Raw genomic sequence first — 20655 nt, forward strand, 5'->3', positions numbered from 1 at the left:
TCAAGTATTTTTATAGTTTCATGTCTTAAGTTTAAATCTTTTATCCAGTGAGAGTCTATCTTAGTTAATGGTGAAAGGTGTGGGTCCAGTTTCAATCTTCTACACATTTCCAGTCAGTTCACACAGCACCCTTTGTTAAATAGGGAATCTTTTCCCCACTGAATATTTTTAATTGGCTTGTTGAAGATCAAATAACGGTAAGTAGCTGGATTCATCCCTTGCTTCTCTATTCTGTTCCAGACATCTACTTCTCTGTTTTTGTGACAATACCATGCTGTTTTGATCAAGTTATATTTATCGATAGTACAGTCTCAGGTCTGGTAGCGTGATTCCTCCTCCTTTGTTTTTATTGCTGAGTAATGTTTTGGCTGTTCAAGGTTTTTTCTGATTCTATATAAAACGAAGTATTATTGTTTCAAGATCTTTAAAATATGACAATGGAGCATTAATAGGAATTGCATAAAAATTATATATTGCTTTGGGTAGTATAGACATTTTAACAATGTTGATTCTTCCCAGCCATGAGCATGGTATGTTTTTCCTTTCGTTAACATCTTCAGCTATTTCTTTTCTTAAAGTTTCATAGTTCTCTTTGTAGAGATCTTTCACATCCTTTGTTAGGTATACTCCCAAATATTTCATCTTCTTTGGCACTACTGTGAAAGGAATAGAGTCCTTGACTGTTTTTTTGGCTCGGTTATTGTTGGTATATATAAAGGCTACAGATTTATGGGTGTTCATTTTGTAGCCTAAGACATTGCTGTATTCCTTGGTCACTTCTAAAAGTTTTGTAGTAGAACCCCTAGTGTTTTCCAGATATATAATCATATCATCTGCAAAGAGTGAAAGTTTGATCTCTTCTGACCCTATGTGGATAACCTTGATCACCTTTTTTTTCTCTAATTGCAATCTAAAACTTCCATTACAATGTTAAAGAGCAATGGAGACGCTGGGCAACCTTGCCTGGTTCCTGATCTAAGTGGAAATGATTTCAATTTAACTCCATTCAATATGATATTGACTGTGGGTTTCCTGTAGATGGCCTCTATTAGTTTAAGAAATGTCCCTTCTATACCAATTTTCTTAAGTGCTCTGATCATGAAGGGATGCTGGATATTATCAAAAGCTTTTTCTGCATCAATTGAAAGAATCGTATGGTCCTTATTTTTTGGTTTGTTTATGTGCTGAATTACATTTATAGATTTATGTATATTGAACCAGCATTGAGACCCTGGGATAATCCGACTTGGTCATGGTGTATAATTTTTTTGATGTGTTGTTGGATTCTGTTTGTTAGGGTCTTATTGAGTATTTAAGTATCAATATTCATTAGTGATATTGGTCTATAATTTTCTTTTCTTGTTGGGTCTTTCCCTGGTTTGGGGATCAAGGCAATGTTTGCTTCATAGAATGTGTTGGATAATATTCCTTCTTTTTCTATATTTTGTAAGAGGTTTAGTAATATAGGTACTAGTCCTTAAAGGTTTGGTAGAATTCAGACATAAAGCCATCTGGTCCTGGGCTTCTCTTTTTAGGAAGATTTTATATAGTTGATGCTATTTCAGACCTTGATATAGGCCTGTTCAACATTTCCACTTCATTCTGGCTAAGTCTTAATAGGTGGCATACTTCCAGGTATTGGTCGATTTATTTCAGATTTTCATATTTCTGAGATTAGTGTTTCTTGTAGTATTCGTTACTGATTTTTTTGAATTTCTGAGGGGTCTGTTGTTATTTCATCGTAACCATTTCTTATTGATGAAATTAGAGATTTTACTCTTTTTTTCCTGGTTAGGTTGGCCAAAGGTTTATCTATTTTATTGATCTTTTCAAAAAACCAACTTTTGGATTTATTGATCTGTTATAAAATTCTTTTGTTTTCAATTTCATTTAATTCTACTCTGATTTTGGTTATTTCTTTTCTTCTGCTGGGTTTGGGGTTGGAGTGTTCTTCCTCCTCCAGTTGATTAAGATGTCCCATTAAATTAATAACTTCATCTCTTTCCGTTTTGTTGAGGAAAGCTTGCAGTGCTATAAATTTCCCTCTTAGGACTGCCTTTGCAGTATCCCAGAGGTTCTGATAACTCAAGTCTTGATTGTTTTTTTGTTGCAAAAATTTGGTGCTTTCCATCTTAATCTCATCTATAACCCATGTATCCTTCAGCATAAGGTTGTTAAGCTTCCATGTTTTTGTATGGGTATGCAGGTTCCTGTTGTTATTGAGTTCAACTTTTATTCCATGATGATCTGAGAAGATGCAAGGAATAGTTTCTATTTTTTTAAATTTGCTGAGGTTAGATTTGTGGACTAGGATGTGGTCAATTTTGGAGTATGTTCCATGGGCTGATGAGAAGAATGTGTATTCGGTTTTGTTGGGATGAAATGTTCTGTAGATGTCTGTTAAGTCCAGATGTGGAATGGTTAAGTTTAAATCTGAAATTTCTTTGCTTAGCTTCTTTTTGGAGGATCTATCCAGCACCGCTAAAGGGGTGTTAAAATCTCCAGCTACTATGGAACTGGAGGAAATCAACTTGCTCATGTCTGTTAGAGTTTCTCTTATAAATTGAGGTGCGTTCTGGTTTGGTGCATAAATATTAGTAATTGAAATCTCATTATATTGAGTATTACCTTTAACAAATATGAAGTGTCCATCCTTATCCTTCCTTATTTTGGTTGGTTTAAAGCCTATTGAGTCTGCGAATAGGATTGCAATGCCTGCTTTTTTCTGCTTTCTATTTGCCTGGAGTATAAATGACCATCCCTTCACCTTCAGTCTATATTTGTCCTTTAATGTAAGATGCAATTCTTGTATGCAGCAGATATCTGGCTTGAGTTTTTGTGTCCAGTCAGCCAACCTATGCCTCTTTAGAGGACAATTTAAACCACTCACATTTATTGAGAATATTGATAAGCCTTTCAAGAGTCTGGTGGACATTTTTAATCCTTTTGCGCCTCTGGAAGTTGGAATTTGATCAAAATTTTCTGTGTGGGTTTACTTTTTTTTTTTTTATTGTTAGGGATTCATTGAGGGTACAATAAAGCCAGGTTACACTGGCTGCATTTGTTAGGTAAAGTCCCTCTTGCAATCATGTGTTGCCCCCAGAAGGTGTGGCACACACCAAGGCCCCACTCCTCTCCCTTTTTCCCTCTCTCTGCTTTTCCTTACCCCCCCCATGACCTTAATTGTCATGAATTGCCCTCATATCAAAATTGAGTGCATAGGATTAGTGCTTCTCCATTCTTGTGATGCTTCACTTAGAATACTGTCTTTACTTCCATCCAGGTTAATACGAAGGATATAAGTCTCCACTTCTTTTATGGCTGAATAGTATTCCATGGTATACAAATACCACAACTTGTTAAGCCATTCCTGAGTTGCTGGGCATTTAGCTGTTTCCACATTTTGGCGATTGTAAATTGAGCTGCAATAAAAAGTCTAGTACAAGTGTCCTTATGATAAAAGGATTTTTTTCCTTCTGGGCAGATGCCCAGTAATGAGATAGCAGGATCAAATGGGAGGTCTAGTTTGAGTGCTTTGAGGTTTCTCCATACTTGCTTCCACAAAGGTTGTACTAGCTTGCAGTCCCACCAGCAGTGTAAAAGTGTTCCCTTCTCTCCACATCCATGCCAGCATCTGCAGTTTTGAGATCTTGTGATGTGGGCCATTCTCACTGGGGTTAGATGGTATCTCAGTGTGGTTTTGATTTGCATTTCTCTAATATATAGGGATGATGAACATTTTTTCATATGTTTGTTAGCCATTCATCTGTCTTCTTTAGAGAAGGTTCTATTCATGTCTCTTGCCCATTGATATATGAGATTGTTGGCTTTTTTCATGTGGATTAATTTGAGTTCACTATAGATCCTAGTTATCAAGCTTTTGTCAGATTCAAAATATGCAAATATCCTTTCCCATTGTGTACATTGTCTCTTTACTTTGGTTGTTGTTTCCTTGGCTGTACAGAAGCTTTTCAGTTTAATGAAGTACCATTTGTTTATTTTTGTTGTTGTTGCAATTGCCATGGCAGTCTTCTTCATGAAGTATTTCCCCAGGCCAATACCTTCCAGTGTTTTTCCTATGCTTTCTTTGAGGATATTTATTGTTTCATGCCTTGAATTTAAAGTCCTTTATCCATCTTGAATCAATTTTTGTGAGTGGGGAAAGGTGTGGGTCCAGTTTCAGTCTTTTACATGTGGATATCCAGTTCTCCCAACACCATTTATTGAATAGAGAGTCTTTCCCCCAAGGTATTTTCTTGTTTGGTTTATCAAAGATTAGGTAGTTGTAAGATATTAGTTTCATTTCCTGTTTTTCTATTCAATTCCAAGTGTCTATGACTCTATTTTTGTGCCAGTACCATGCTGTCTTGACCACTATGGCTTTGTAGTACAGCCTAAAATCTGGTATGGTGATGCCCCAAGCTTTATTTTTATTACTAAACACTGCCTTAGCTATGCGGAATTTTTTCTGGTTCCACACAAAATGCAGAATCATTTTTTCCAAATCTTGAAAGTACAATGTTGGTATTATAATAGGAGTGGCATTGAATAGGTAGATTGTTTTAAGAAGTATAGACATTTTAACAATATTGATTCTGCCCATCCATGAGAATGGTGTGTCCTTCCATTTGTTATAATCCTCTGCTATTTCCTTTCTGGGGATTTCATAATTTTCTTTATAGAGGTCCTTCACCTCCTTCATTAGGTATACTCCTAGGTATTTCATTTTCTTTGAAACTATGGTGAAGGGAGTTGTGTCCTTAATTAGATTCTCATCTTCACTGTTATTGGTGTATACAAAGGTTACTGACTTGTGGACATAGATTTCATATCCTGAAACATTACTGTATTTTTTTATGACTTCTAGGAGTCTGGTGGTTGAGTCTTTGGGATTCTCTAAGTATAAGATCATGTCATCACCAAGAGGGAGAGTTTGACTGCCCTGCTCCCATTTGGATTCCCTTTATTCCCTTGTATTTGCCTAATTGTATTGGCTAGAACTTCCAGCACTATGTTGAATAGTAAAGGTGACAGAGGACAACCTTGTCTAGTTCCAGTTTTAAGAGGAAAAGCTTTCAGTTTTACTCCATTCAGTAAAATATTAGCTGTGGGTTTGTCATAGATAGCTTCAATCAGTTTTAGAAATGTGCCACCTATGCCTATACTCTTCAGTGTTCTAATTAGAAAAGGATGCTGGATTTTATCAAATGCTTTTTCTGCATCTATTGAGAGGATCATATGATCTTTATTTTTGCCTCTGTTAATATGGAGGATAATTTTTATGGACTTGTGTATATCCAACCAGCCTTGCATCCCTGGGATGAAACCTACTTGATCATGATGAATGACTTTTTTTTTTTTTTTTTTTAAATATGGAACGCTTCACGAATTTGCGTGTCATCCTTGCACAGGGGCCATGCTAATCTTCTCTGTATCATTCCAATTTTAGTATATGTGCTGCCGAAGCGAGCACATGATGAATGACTTTTTTGAGGATAAGCTGTAATCTATTGGCTAGGATTTTGTTGAGAATTTTTGCATCTATATTCATGAGTGAGATTGGCCTGAAATTCTCCTTCTTGGTTGGGTCTTTTCCTTGTTTTGGTATCAGGGTGATGTTTCCTTCATAGAAGGTGTAGGGGAAGATTCCTTCTTCCTCAATTTTTTGGAATAATTTCTGCAGTACAGGAATAAGCTCTTCCTTGAAGGTTTGATAGAATTCTGCTGTGAAGCCATATAGACCAGGGCATTTTTTGGTTGGAAGATTTTTTATTGTTTCTTTAATCTCAGTGTTTGAAATTGGTCTGTTCAGGAGCTCTGTTTCTTCCTGGCTAAGTCTAGGGAGAGGATATGATTCCAAATGTTGATCCATTTACTTCACATTGTCAAATTTCTGGGCATAGAGTTTCTGGTAGTATTCAGAGATGATCTCTTACATCTCTGTGGGATCAGCTGTTATTTCCCCTTTATCATTTCTGATTGAGGTTACTAGAGATTTTACTTTTCTATTTCTCATTAGTCTGGCCCATGGTTTATCTATTTTATTAATTTTTTCAAAAAACCAACTCCATCTTTCATTAATTTTCTGAATGATTATTTTGTTTTCAATTTCATTGATCTCTGATTTGATTTTGGAGATTTCTTTTCTTCTACTGAAACTAGGCTTAGATTGTTGTTTGTTTTCCACTCCGTAAGATGGCTTGTGAGTTTGTTGATGTGCCCTCTTTCTGTTCTTCGAATGTAGGCACCAAAAGCGATAAATTTTCCTCTGAAAACTGCTTTTGCAATATCCCACAGATTTTGGTAGCTTGTGTCTTCATTGTTGTTATGCTCAAGGAAGTTAATAATTTCCTATTTTATTTCTTCCTGCACCCATCTGTTATTCAACAGAAGATTGTTTAATTTCCATGTCTTTGTGTGGGGTCGAACGTTTTTGTTAGAGTTGAGTTCCACCCTTAGTGCCTTATGGTCTGAGAAGATACAAGATAAATTTTCAATTCTTTTGATTCTGTTGATATTTTTTTTGTGTCCCAGGATATGATCAATTTTGGAGAATGTTCCATGGGGTGATGAGAAGAATATGTATTGTTTATCTTTGGGATGGAGTGTTCTATATGCATCTATGAAGCACAGTTGTTCTAGGGTCTGATTTAAATCTCATATCTTTGTTTAATTTCTATTTAGAGGATCTGGCCAGCTCTGTAAGAGGAGTGTTAAAGTCCCCTGTTATTATGATATTATCGGATATTATATTGCTCAGACTGAGTAAGGTCTGTTTCAAGAATCTGGGACCATTTTGTATTGGGTACATAAATATTTAGAATTGAAACATCTTCTTGTTGTATTTTTCCCTTGACCAATATAAAGTGACCATCTTTGTCTTTTTGGACTTTAGTTGCTTTAAATCCACATGAATCTGAAAATAAGATTGCAACTCCTCTTTTCTTCTGAATTCCATTTGCCTGAAAAATTGTCTTCCAACCCTTGACTCGGAGCTTTAATTTGTCTTTTGAATCCAGCTTTGTTTCTTGCAGACAGCAAATGGATGGCTTGTGTTTTTTAATCCAGTCAGCCAATCTATGTCTCTTCAGTGGGGAATTCAAACCATTAACATTTATTGAGATAATTGATAAGTGTCGTAGTGTTCTTTCATCTTATTTTGTGAGAGTCCATTGCTTACTTTTATCTTTTGCATCAGTGTGGAGATTAGGTTCTGTCCTTTAATTTCTGAGTTTTTACTTTGCTACTGATCCATTGTGATGGTCAGTGTGTAGAACAGGTTGAAGTATTTCCTGTAGAGTTGGTCCTGTTGTTGCAAATTTCCTCAATGTTTGTATTTCTGTAAATGATTTGATTTCTCCATCAATTTTAAGGCTTAGCTTAGCAGGGTACAGAATTCTGGGCTGGAAATTGTTCTGTTTAAGTAGATTAAAGGTAGATGACCATTGTCTTCTTGCTTGGAAAGTTTCATTATAGAAGTCTTCAGTCACTGTGATGGATTTGCCCCTGTAGGTCAACTGGCGCTTACTTCTGGCAGCTTGCAGAATCTTTTCTTTTGTCTTGACTTTGGACAGGTTCATCACAATGTGTTTTGGTGAAGCTCGGTTAGAGTTGAGGCAACCTGGGGTCCGATATCCCTGTGAAAGCAGTGTGTGAGAATGTTTGGTGATATTTGGGAAATTTTCTTTTATAATATTCTCTAGTATGGCTTCCATTCCTCTGGGGCATTCTTCTTCCCCTTCTGGGATTCCTATAACTCGTATGTTGAAACACTTCATAAGGTCCCATAATTCTGACAGTGAACATTCTGCTTTCTTTCTCTTCTTTTGTGCCTCTTTTACTATCTGAGTTATCTCAAGAACTTTGTCTTCTACCTCTGAAATTCTTTCTTCTGCATAGTCTAACCTGTTGCTGATAATTTCCATTGCATCTTTAAGTTCCTTAATCGACTACTTTAGTTCCATCAGCTCTGCTATATCCTTTCTATATTCTTCATATCGTTCATCTCTTATTTGATTCTGGTTTTGGATTTCCTTTTGGTTATTTCCCACTATATTAGCAGTTTCCTTCATTGTTTCCATCATTTCCTTCATTGTTTTCATCATGTGTATTCTAAATTCCCTTTCTGTCATTCCTAATATTTCTTTATTGATGGAATCCTTTGCAGTAGCTCCCTCATGGTCCCTTGGAGGGGTTTTTCTGGACTGGTTCTTCATGTTGCATGGAGTTTTCTGCTGATTCTTCCTCATGAGTGATTTCTTTTATCTGTTTCCTTGCCCTAATTTTCCTTTCACTTCCTCTTGCTCTTTAAGTTCCCTTTCCTGTGCACTAAGGTTTCGATGAGTCCTTTTGGTACAGGACCAGAAGGATGAGAAGGTTAAAAAGCAAGAAGGGATGAAAGAAAGAAGGAAAGAATGAAAAGAAAATAGAGAAAGGAGAGGGGTGGGTAAGAGGAATATTGACAAAAAGAAGAGAGGCACAGAAAGAGGGAGACAGAGCAATATAGGTGTACAGTAGGGTACTTTGACACAAACTTAAAAAACCCCAACCTCTGGAGGTACCAATTTGATGGTTCCTTTGAGGTCAGCAACTCTTTGCTAACCTGATCAGACACAGTACCCTACCTCCACCAAGTAGAGAGGAAAGACAAAAATGGTATAAATCAAACCAAAACAAGCAAAGAGAAAACTTTATGGGATAAAATTGGGTGAAAAAACAAATAATAGTGGTAGAAACACTAGCAAAAATGAAGTTCTAGTTATTGAAAAGGGCAGGAATGGTAAATTGTATTTGTACTAGAAAACTGGAGAAAGAAAAGAAAGAATCTATACTGAAAAGGTTGAAATTAAAAAACAAAACAACAACACATCAAAATAAACAAAAAACAAGCAAAAAAAAAAAAACAACCAAAAACAAAGCAGTATATATATCTTGTTGAATATTATCTGGGCAACAGATGGTCTACTGTTAATTACAATGCTGATATGACTGGAGGCCTCTGCTGATTTCCCAAACTCCACAGGGTAGATACCATAAGTCTCTCTTCAGCCCTCTTAAAAGGCACTTTAAGCTTCTAAACTTGCTAAGCAGAAGCTTTCCCAGGAAAGTGCTTGTCACTGGAATCACTTGTGAAGTGGCTATCCACTTACCCACTGTGCCAAAACCAGTCTCACTCTGCTCCTGAAGGTTCGGGCTATAAGGCGGCTGAGACCCCACCTTTAGGCTGCTCAGTCACTAGGTTACTAGGTCCCACCCAATCCTTGCTCTGCAACCCCTAGGGTGGACCTTGTTGGGGCAGTTCTCTCACAATGGCTCCCTGCGGACCACAGACAAACACTATTAGCTCTGTCCAGCCTGCTCAGTGGCTCAGTCTGGGGTCCCAGACAACGCCCAAAGTTCTCCACACTCCCATTCAAGCTCTCCCCAAGGCAGTTCAACTGAGGGCCAAGTCCAAAAACACCAAAACAGTTCACAGGTAAGGACTTTCTGGTTTGCAGTCTCGCTGTTACTGCACTTACAGCTGTTGGGGGGATTCGACCAATCAAACACACGTGATTAATTGCCAGTTTTCCACTGTTTTTGTCCTCCTCTTGGGGTCCAGAAGTCTCTCGCTGACTCCCTATTTCCTCAAAGGGATGATTATAGGCAGATCCCACCAGCCAGAGATGCCTGGAGTCTTATCTCCCCAGACTCACACTGCCCAGATGCAAGGAAGCTGTTACTCGGCCGCCATCTTGCTCTCCACCCTGGGTGGGTTTACTTTTGTGGTGGAGGATTATGCTGCGCTTTATGGAGGATAGATCTGAGAATATCCTGGAGAGCTGGTTTAGTTATGGCAAATTTCTTCAACATGTGAATGTCATTGAAGTATTTAATTTCTCCGTCATAAATGAAACTCAGTTTAGATGTGTACAGGATCCTGGGTTGAAAGTTATTTTGTTTTAGGAGATTAAAATTCGATGACCATCCTCTTCTAGCTTGAAAGTTTTCAGAAGAGAGATCTGTAGTTATTCCAATATTATTGCCCTTGTAGGTGATGGTTTTCTTTCGTCTGGCTTTCAGAATTTTCTTCTTCATATTAACTTTAGTGAAATTGATTATGATGTGTCTGGGGGATGTTTTATTTGGGTTGAGTCATGCTGGAGTTCTGAAACTATCTGCTATCTGAATTTCAGAATCTCTTGGCATGTCTGGAAAGTTCTCCTTCATAATCTCATGGAGAAGAGAATCTGTGCCTTGTGAAGCCACTTCGTTGCTTTCGGGGATCCCTGTAAGACAAATATTGATTTTCTTCGATTTATCCCAGAGCTCTCTGAGAGAGTGATCTTTTTTTGCCCTGCATTTCTCTTCCTCTTTGGGAGTTTGGGAGTATTCGAAAGCTTTGTCTTCAATGTCAGAAATCCTTTCTTCTGCTTGCTCCATTCTGTTACTGGGGGATTCTTCTGTGTTTCTCAGATCTTTGAGGGCTGCAACTTCTTGTCTCAATGTGTCAAAATCTTTGGTCATTTGGTCTTTGAATTCGTTGAATTCTTGAGACATCTTTTGGGTTACTGCTTGGAATTCTGATTTGATCTTATTTGCTATCCAGATTCTGAATTCGATTTCTGACATCTCAGCCATTTGTTTGTGCATGGGATCTTGTGCTGTTTCTGCCCCATTGTTCCTTGGGGGAGTTGATCTACTCTGATTATTCATATTGCCAGAGTATTTCCATTGATTTTGCCTCATGACTATTTTTCACCACTGCCTCTGCCCGTCCTCAGAGTTGGGGAGGTGTCTCTCCAAGATTAGACCCCAGCAGGATCACTGTCTTGTTGCTGGATCTTTGTAGGGAGTGACCCTGTGTAGCTCCTCTGGAGCTGCCCCAGCAAGGGAGTTCTGTTTGTGGGAGCAGCTCTGGAGTGTGACACACCCAGATCCACCAATATGGTGGAGTGTGGTGCACAAGGTTCTGGGAGTGCCTGGCACCCAGTGACTTTGGCACAGAGGGCCCAAGGCTCCAGCAGTCTCTGGCCAGGAGAAGGGCTCCATGCAGAGGCAGGGAGGGCTCAGGAGGGCATGCACTTCCAGAGTCCCTGGCCAGACGAGTGGGCTGGTGTGGAGGCAGGGAGGGTACAGGAGAGAGGATGCGGGGTTGAGCAGCTCCTGGAGTTCCTGGTCAGGGTGTGTGGAGGCACAGTGGCCATGGGTCACAGGTCATGGCACTGCTTGTACAGAAGTCCAGGCAGGCGTGTTTAGAGGGTAGTGGTGCAGCTCTTACGTTGGTCTGGCTGGGCACCAATCATGGGTTGCGGGTTCTGGTGGAGCTCTTACAAAGGTCTGGAGGGGCGCCGGTTGTGGGTCGCAGCCCAGCTCTTACGGACCTGGAGGTCCAGATGGGTGCCGATGTGGGTCGCAGGCTGGCACAGCTCTTCTGGAGGTCCAGGCAGGAGCCAATCATGGGTCACGGGTCACAGCTCAGCTCTTACAGAGGTCTGGGTGGGCACTGGTGGCGGGTTGTGGCAGCCTGGGCTTCTAGCCTGTCAGCCAAGATTGGTCCAGCTTTCCCCCCTCCTAACAGTTCAATAGACATACTCTTATTTGACAGTGTGAATGTTACTTGTTTTGCATTATTATTATTATTGATCAATAAAAAAGAAGATATACAAATATCCAACAGACATATGAAAAAAAGTTTCACATCAGTAATAATCCGGGAAATGCAAATTAAGATCTCAATGAGTTCTTTGTAGGGCCAGTTCCTTATGTTGACCACCTCCATATTTTTAATAATAATAATAATAAAAGATCACATTGAGATACCATGCTATCAAAATGTCCATTATTAAAAAATCAAAATAAAATAAATGTTGGCACACGTGGTGAAAAACGAGGGGAAACACTTATACCCTGTTGATGGAACTATAAGCTAGTATAAACTCTGTGGAATAAAGTGTGGAGATAACTCAAGGTACTAAAAGTAGACCCACCATTTGATCCAGCAATCCTACTACTAGTTATCTAACCAAAGGAAAAGTCATTATATAGAAAGGACACATATACCTGAATGTTTATCATGGCACAATTCATAATTGGAAAGATGTGGAATCCACCTAAGTGGCCATCAGTTGATGAATAAAGAAAATGTGATTTCTATAAATTGACCACTCAAGGAACTGTAATGGAACTGTAATGGTCAACATATGGAAGTGGTCAACATAAGGAACTAGGCCCACTGTACTGATACGTGTGGTGCCTGTGCTTTTTATGAAAATTAGGCCATCCTAAGGAAGTGGTCAATTTAGGGAGGTGGTCAACTATAGAAGTTCTACTGTATATACCATGGAGTACTAGTCAGAAACAAGAACGAATGAAATAATGTCATTTGCAGCAACTTGGATGGAACTGGAGAACATCATCCTTAGTGAAGTATCTTAGCAATAAAAAACCAGGTACCACAGTCTCTTACTATTAAGTGGGAGATAAACAACAGGTATACATGATCATAAAGTGATGTAAAGGCCATATGAAACTAAGAATGGTGGAGGATGGAAGGAGGACTTGGAATAAAAACTCACCTATTCAGTACAATGGACCCTGTTCCAGTGACAGGCACATTAAAAGTCCTGACTTCAGTATAATCCATGTAATGGGAACACTTGTGCCCCCTAATATTTTGAAATAAAAAATTACTTTTTAAAATGAGGGGGAAATAAAATATTTTCAGATAACAAAGAATTTGCCACTAGTAGTTCTGTTCTACATTGTACGTTAGGCTGAAGGAAAATTATACCAGATAGAGAATCAAATCTATAGAAATGAAAGAAAACTACCAGAAATGTGAAGTGGGTAAATATACAAGGCTAATTCCTCTGTCCTGCAGTTTCCTCAAATGACAACTATTGTTGAGGCAAAAACTAACATTGTAAGGTGAAGTCTGTAATAAAGGGTGGCCATAAAGTTTGTGTGCAATTGAAAACTGCACACTATTTTAAATTGCACACAAACTTTATGGCCACCCTGTGTGTGTAGAAATCAAAGATATGATTACAGAAATGAGCAGGAGAATGGAAATATCTTGCTCCAAGTATGTGAAATGAGAATTTTGAAGTGCAAAGTGAAATATGTGAAGTGGGGAAAGCGAAAAGTTAAGGGCACTAGGAACTTCAGAAACTCTCAGTATGAGTGACTAAATCCAAAGCCCTATACTTAAAAAAGACTTGGCCACACTCTGGCATGGCTTCCAGCAGCACAAAGTCAAGACCCCAGGATGATACAGCACACCTGCCATGAGATCCTGCCTGGAAAAGATCAAGGCTGCCATAAGAATTTACTATTTGTTTCAACCAACACCTTAGAAAAGGTTCCTGATGTCTCTTTCTTAGATTATTTACTTTAAAACAACTACAAATATTTCCTCTGACCATTTGGAACATACTGTATGTCCTACACGTAACTCAGGAGTGTCATCCTGGAAAGCACTCCTTTGAAATGTAATCATTAGGAAGAACCAGCTGTCTGTCTCCCAGTCTCTGTGGAGGGTAGAAGCCTAATTTTGCTAAATGCCAGTTAATATACATGGTCTAATTGCATTTACATTGACCCACTCTCCTATCTGCTTTTTGTCACTTCCTAAACATATGCTCCCCCCCACCCCTGCTCCTTCATTCTTCCTTTGAAATGCCCAGTCACCTCTGTACAAATTGCAATGAAGCTCAGCTCTTTTCTCTATTGCAGAAGTAACTAAATAAAATCAGTTTTCACCTCTTTAATTAATGTAGCTTTATCTTTGACAAAACATATTTTCATACCTATAGTAATCACCTTGAAAATAAAATTAAGAGATATAGCTAAGAATCCAACAGAGGATGTAAAATTGAATACAGAAACAGCACTTGATTAGTCCCAAAAAAGAGCAGGAAAGGATCAATTAAAACTCAAGAAATCAGAAGAGATAAATAGAAAACAAATAGTAAGATGGCAAAGAAAAACATAACAATATAAATATATTAAAGTGAAGGCCAGGCACAGTGGCTCATGCCTATAATCACAGCACTACGGGAGGCCGAGGCAGGTGGATTACCTGAGCTCAGGAGTTTGAGACCAGCCTGAGCTAGAGTGCAATCCCATCTCTAAAAATAGCTGGGCATTGTAGTGGGCACCTGAAGTCCCAGCTACTAAGGAGGCTGGGGCAAAAGGATCTCTTAAGCCCAAGAGTTTGAGAGTGCTGTGAGCTATGATGCTATAGCACTTTACCAAGGGCAACAAAGTGAGACTCTGTGTCAAAATTAATTAATTAATTAATTAAACATATTAATGTGAGTGGTCTAAACTCTCCAATTAAAAGGCAGAGATTGTCTAGGCTAGTTCAGTAAGTGAGAATCAACTTTTACACTGACTTCCAGAAGTTTACTTTAAATATAAAAATACATGTCTTCAACATATCTAGGTTGAAAGAATGGGAAAACCATATGATGCAAACAGCAGAAGAAAGCTGAATGCCAGATAAAAAGAAGTTTGAGCCAGAGACTGAGACAAGAGAGAAAGAGGGCCTTTCATAATGATGAAAAGGGAGTTTCATCAGAGAGAAATAAAAATCCTAAATATGTATGTCCTAATAATAGACTTAGAATTCATAAAGCAAACCCTTCTAGATCTAAAGAGAGAAATAAACAAAAGCACAATAATAGAAATTTAAACACCATCTCTTACTAATTTTAGATGTAGACAATATGAACAACACTATACCACCCTGACCTTAGGGATATTTCTACAATACTATGCACAACAACTCATGAATACAGGGATTCTATTCAAGTGGACATGTATGTTTACAAAGGAAGACCACATGCTCAGTAGTTTCAATAAATATAAAAGGATTGTAAGAATAGAGAATATGTTCTCTAACCATATGAAGAGGTAAGTTAGAAATAAATAACAATAAAAAATCCTAAAACATCTAGAAATGAAACAACATATTCTAAGAAATCTTTGGGTCAAAGAAAAAAATCTACAAGAGAATTAGAAAATATTTAAACTGAATAAAAATAATATAAAATATCAAAATTTGTGGGATACAGTTAAAACAGTGCTTAGAAAGAAATGTATACATTGGAAAACAAAGTCCAAATAAATGATATAAGCTATACCTGTAGAAGCTAAAGAAAGAAGACTAAAGTAAACATAAACTAAGTAAGAGATACAAAAAATAGGCAACTGGAGAAATCTATGAAATAAAAAAATACAAATTATAGAAAGAATTAACAAAGCCCCAAATTAGTCCTTTGAAAAAGCAACAAAATTGGTAAACTAGCTAGATTGATCAAGAAAAAAAGAGAGCAAAGATTCTAACATCAGCAATAAAAGATTGGTTTGTCACTCTGGATTCTAGAGATATTTAAAGAATTATTGCAGACTATTATGAGCAACTTTATTCCAAACATTTGACAACTTAGGTAAAACAGACATATTTCTTAAAAAATAAAACCTATCAAAATTGACACAAAATAAAATTGAATTTGTGCCAACTGCCTTCCCAGAAAGAAAATTCCAGGCCTGGAAGAACACAATAACACAAAAATTGTACATAAGATCTCATAAAAAATAAACGAGAAGGAACACTTCCAATTTGTTTCATGAGGTCAGCATAACCCTAATACCAAGTCTGACACAAATATTATTTTTTAATTACAGAATAACATCTCTCATAAACATAGTTGCAAAAATTCATTATGTTAGCAAATTGAGTCCAGAAAAAAATATTAAAAAGATAGTAAATCATTCTAATGAGTGGGATTTAGCCGAATAATATAGATTCGTTTACCACTCAAAAATAATTCATAGACTTTACAGTCTTAGCAGAATAAAGAAGCAAATACCTATGATTACCTCAATATGTATAAAATATTGGGAGGAGATTAAAGATGGCAGCCAAGTAACAGCTTCCCTGCAACTGGGAACAGCGAGTCTGGGGAGACAAGACTCCAGGCATCTCTGGCCGGTGGGATCTGCCTATAATCATCCCTTTGAGGATACAGGGAGCCAGCAAGGGACTTCTGGACCCCAAGAGGAGGACAAAAACAGTGGAAAACTTGCAAGTGGTTGCATGTGTTCGATCAACCTAATCACACCGGCAAACATAAGTACAAGCAGCAATGAGACTGCAAACCGGAAAGGCCTTACCTGTGAACTGTTTCGGTGTTCTTGGACTTGGCACTCAGTTGAACTGCCTTGGGGAGAGCTTGAGCAGGAGTGTGGAGAACTTTGGGCATTGTCTGGGGCCCCAGACTGAGCCACTGAGCTGGGGGCAGGAAGCCATTGTGAAAGAACTGCCACGGCAAGCTCCGCCCTCAGGGTCTCAGAGCAAGGATTGGGTGGGTCAAAGTAACCTACTGACTGAGCAGCCTAAAGGTGGGGACTGAGCTGCCTTACAGCCTTAATCCTTAGGGGCAGACTGAGATGGTTTTGGCACACTGGAGCCTTGGGATGTTGCCCTGGGTAGAGTGCCGTGTTGTCACAGCTCATAGCAACCTCAAACTCCTGGGCTTGGTGCCACCCAGACCTCCATAAGAGCTGTGCAGAGACCCCCAATGGGTGACCGGCACCCACCGGGCGTCCACATTCCCTGACCAGGAACTGCGGGAGCCACGCAAACTTGTGTCCTCCTTCCTGTGTCCACCCAGCTTCCACACTAGCCTGTTCATCTGGACAGGGACTCTGGTAGCTGCGTGCCCTTTGGAGCCCTCCCTGCCTCTCCACAGAGCTCTTCTCCTGGCCAGAGACTACTGGAGCCTTGGGCTCTCTGTGCGAAAGTCAGTGGGCGCCTGGCTCTCCCAGAACCGTGAGCACCACCCCCAGCCCTATTGCTGGATCCGGGTGTGTCACAAACTGGAGCTGCTTCCACAACCAGAACTCCCTAGCCAGAGCAGCCCCAGAGGAACTACACAGGGTCACTCCCTACAAAGATCCAGCAACAAGAGAGTGATCCCGCTGGGGTCTAATCTTGGAGAGTCACCTCCCCAACTCTGAGGACAGCCAGAGGCAACGGTGAAAAACAATCATGAGGCGAAATCAACAGAAAATCTCTGGCAATATGAATAATCAGAGTAGATCAACTCCCCCAAGGATCAATGGGGCAGAAACAGCACAAGATGCACAAACAAATAGCTGAGATGTCAGAAATTGAATTCAGGATCCGGATAGCAAATAAGATTGAATTAGAATTCCAAAAGTTATCTCAAGAATTCAACAGATTCAAGACCAAATGACCAAAGATTTCCACACATTGAGACAAGAAGTTGCATTCCTCAAAGACCTGAGAAAAACAGTAGAATCCCTCAGTAACAGAATGGAGCAAGCAGAAGAAAGGATTTCTGACATTGAAGACAAAGCTTTTGAATGCTCCCAAACCCTCAAAGAAGAAGAGAAATGGAGAGCAAAAACAGACCACTCTCTCAGAGAGCTCTCGGATAATTTGAAGAAAACCAATATTGGTCTTATAGGGATCCCCGAAAGTGATGAAGTGGCTTCACAAGGCACAGAGTCTATTCTTCATGAGATTATGAAGGAGAACTTTCCAGACATGCCAAAACATTCCGAAATTCAGATAGCAGACAGTTTCAGAACTCCAGCACGACTCAACCCAAATAAGACATCCCCCAGACACATCATAATCAATTTCACTAAAGTTAATATGAAGGAGAAAATTCTGAAAGCTGCCAGACAAAAGAAAACCATTACCTACACGGGGAAGAATATCAGAATAACTGCAGATCTCTCTGCTGAAACCTTTCAAGCTAGAAGAGGATGGTCATCGACTTTTAATCTCTTTAAACAAAATAACTTTCAACCCAGGATCCTGTACCCAGCTAAACTGAGCTTCATTTATGATGAAGAAATTAAATACTTCAATGACATTCACATGTTGAAGAAATTTGCCACAACTAAACCAGCTCTCCAGGACATTCTTAGACCTATCTTCCATAAAGATCAGCGTAATTCTCCACCACAAAAGTAAACCCACCCAAAAAATTTTTGATCAAATTCCAATTTCCACAGTCGCAAAAGGATTAAAAATGTCCACCGGTCTCTCGAAAGGCTTATCAATACTCTAAAGAGGTTTAAATTGTCCTCTAAAGAGGCATAGGTTGGTGGACTGGATACAAAAACTCAAGCCAGATATCTGCTGCATCCAAGAATCGCATCTTACATTAAAAGACAGATATAGACTCAAGGTGAAGGGATGGTCATCTATATTCCAGGCAAATGAAAAGCAGAAAAAAGCAGGTGTTGCAATCCTGTTCACAGACGCAATAGGCTTTAAACCAACCAAAATAATTAAGGATAAGGATGGACACTTCATATTTGTTAAAGGTAATACTCAATATGATGAGATCTCTATTATTAATATTTATGCACCCAACCACAACACACCTCAATTTATAAGAGAAACTCTAACAGACATGAGCAACTCGATTTCCTCCACTTCCACAGTAGTTGGAGATTTTAACACCCCTTTAGCAGTGCTGGATAGATCCTCCAAAAAGAAGCTAAGCAAAGAAATTTTAGATTTAAACTCAACCATTCAACATCTGGACTTAACAGACATCTACAGAACATTTTATCCCCAAAAAAAGTGAATACACATTCTTCTCATCAGCCCACAGAACATACTCCAAAATTGACCACATCCGAGGCCACAAATCTAACCTCAGCAAATTTAAAAAAATAGAAATTATTCCTTGCATATTCTTAGACCATCATGGAATAAAAGTTGAACTCAATAACAACAGGAACCTGCATACCCATACAAAAACATGGAAGCTAAACAACCTTAAGCTGAAGGATACATGGGTTATAGACAAGATTAAGAAGGAAATCACCATATTTTTGGAACAAAACAACAATCAAGACACGAATTACCAGAACCTCTGGGACACTGCAAAGGCAGTCCTAAGAGGGAAATTTATAGCACTGCAAGCCTTCCTCAAGAAAATGGAAGGAGAGGAAGTCAATAACTTAATGGAACATCTCAAGCAACTGGAGAAAGAAGAACACTTCAACCCCAAATGCAGCAGAAGAAAAGAAATAACCAAAATCAGAGCAGAATTAAATGAAATTGAAAACAAAAGAATTATACAACAGATCAATAAATCCAAAAGCTGGTTTTTTGAAAAGATCAATAAAATAGATAAACCTTTGGCCAACCTAACCAGGAAAAAAAAGTAAAATCTCTAATTTCATCAATCAGAAATGGTAATGATGACATAACAACAGACCCCTCAGAAATTCAAAAAATCCTTAACGAATACTACAAGAAACTCTACTCTCACAAATATGAAAATCTGAAAGAAATCGACCAATACCTGGAAGCACGCCACCTACCAAGATTTAGCCAGAATGAAGTGGAAATGTTGAACAGGCCTATATCAAGTTCTGAAACAGCATCAACTATACAAAATCTCCCTAAAAAGAAAAGCCCGGGACCAGATGGCTTTACGTCAGAATTCTACCAAACATTTATAGAAGAACTAGTACCCATACTACTAAACCTCTTCCAAAATATAGAAAAAGAAGGAATATTACCCAGTACATTCTACGAAGCAAACATCACCTTGATCCCCAAACCAGGGAAAGACCCAACAAGAAAAGAAAATTATAGACGAATATCACTAATGAATATCGATGCTAAAATACTCAATAAGATCCTAACAAACAGAATCCAACAACACATCAAAAAAATTATACACCATGACCAAGTCGGATTTATCCCAGGGTCTCAAGGCTGGTTCAATATACGTAAATCTATAAATGTAATTCAACACATAAACAAACTTAAAAATAAAGAACATATGATTCTTTCAATTGATGCAGAAAAAGCTTTTGATAATATCCAGCATCCCTTCATGATCAGAGCACTTAAGAAAATTGGTATAGAAGGGACATTTCTTAAACTAATAGAGGCCATCTACAGCAAACCCACAGCCAATATTGTATTGAATGGAGTTAAATTGAAATCATTTCCACTTAGATCAGGAACCAGGCAAAGTTGCCCATTGTCTCCATTGCTCTTTAACATTGTAATGGAAGTTTTAGACATTGCAATTAGGGAAGAAAAGGCCATCAAGGATATCCACATAGGGTCAGAAGAGATCAAACTTTCACTCTTCGCAGATGATATGATTGTGTATCTGGACAACACTAGGGATTCTACTACAAAACTTTTAGAAGTGACCAAGGAATATAGCAATGTCTTAGGCTACAAAATCAACACCCATAAATCTGTAGCCTTTATATATACCAACAATAACCAAGCCGAACAAACAGTCAAGGACTCTATTCCTTTCACAGTAGTGCCAAAGAAGATGAAATATTTGGGAGTATACCTAACAAAAAACATGAAAGATCTCTACAAAGAGAACTATTAAACTCTAAGAAAAGAAATAGCCAAAGATGTTAACAGATGGAAAAACATACCATGCTCATGGCTGGGAAGAATCAACATTGTTAAAATGTCCATACTGCCCAAAGCAATATATAATTTTAATGCAATTCCTATTAAAGCTCCATTGTCATACTTTAAAGATCTTGAAAAAATAATACTTCGTTTTATATGGAATCAGAAAAAACCTCAAATAGCCAAAACATTACTGAGCAATAAAAACAAAGCAGGAGGAA

The 20655-nt window shown here is 38.4% G+C and overlaps 1 non-coding gene across 1 annotated transcript; it reads right to left on the reverse strand.

Annotated features, from left to right (window-relative positions):
* Positions 1–5366: 5366 nt before the first annotated feature.
* LOC128567027 (U6 spliceosomal RNA) lies at positions 5367–5473 on the reverse strand. The gene has a single exon (XR_008374703.1). It is a non-coding gene; the product is annotated as a U6 spliceosomal RNA (small nuclear RNA).
* Between the last annotated feature and the right edge of the window lie 15182 nt (positions 5474–20655).

The sequence above is a fragment of the Nycticebus coucang genome, chromosome 15 (genome assembly GCF_027406575.1).
Source record: "Nycticebus coucang isolate mNycCou1 chromosome 15, mNycCou1.pri, whole genome shotgun sequence".
Classification (NCBI taxonomy): domain Eukaryota; kingdom Metazoa; phylum Chordata; class Mammalia; order Primates; family Lorisidae; genus Nycticebus; species Nycticebus coucang.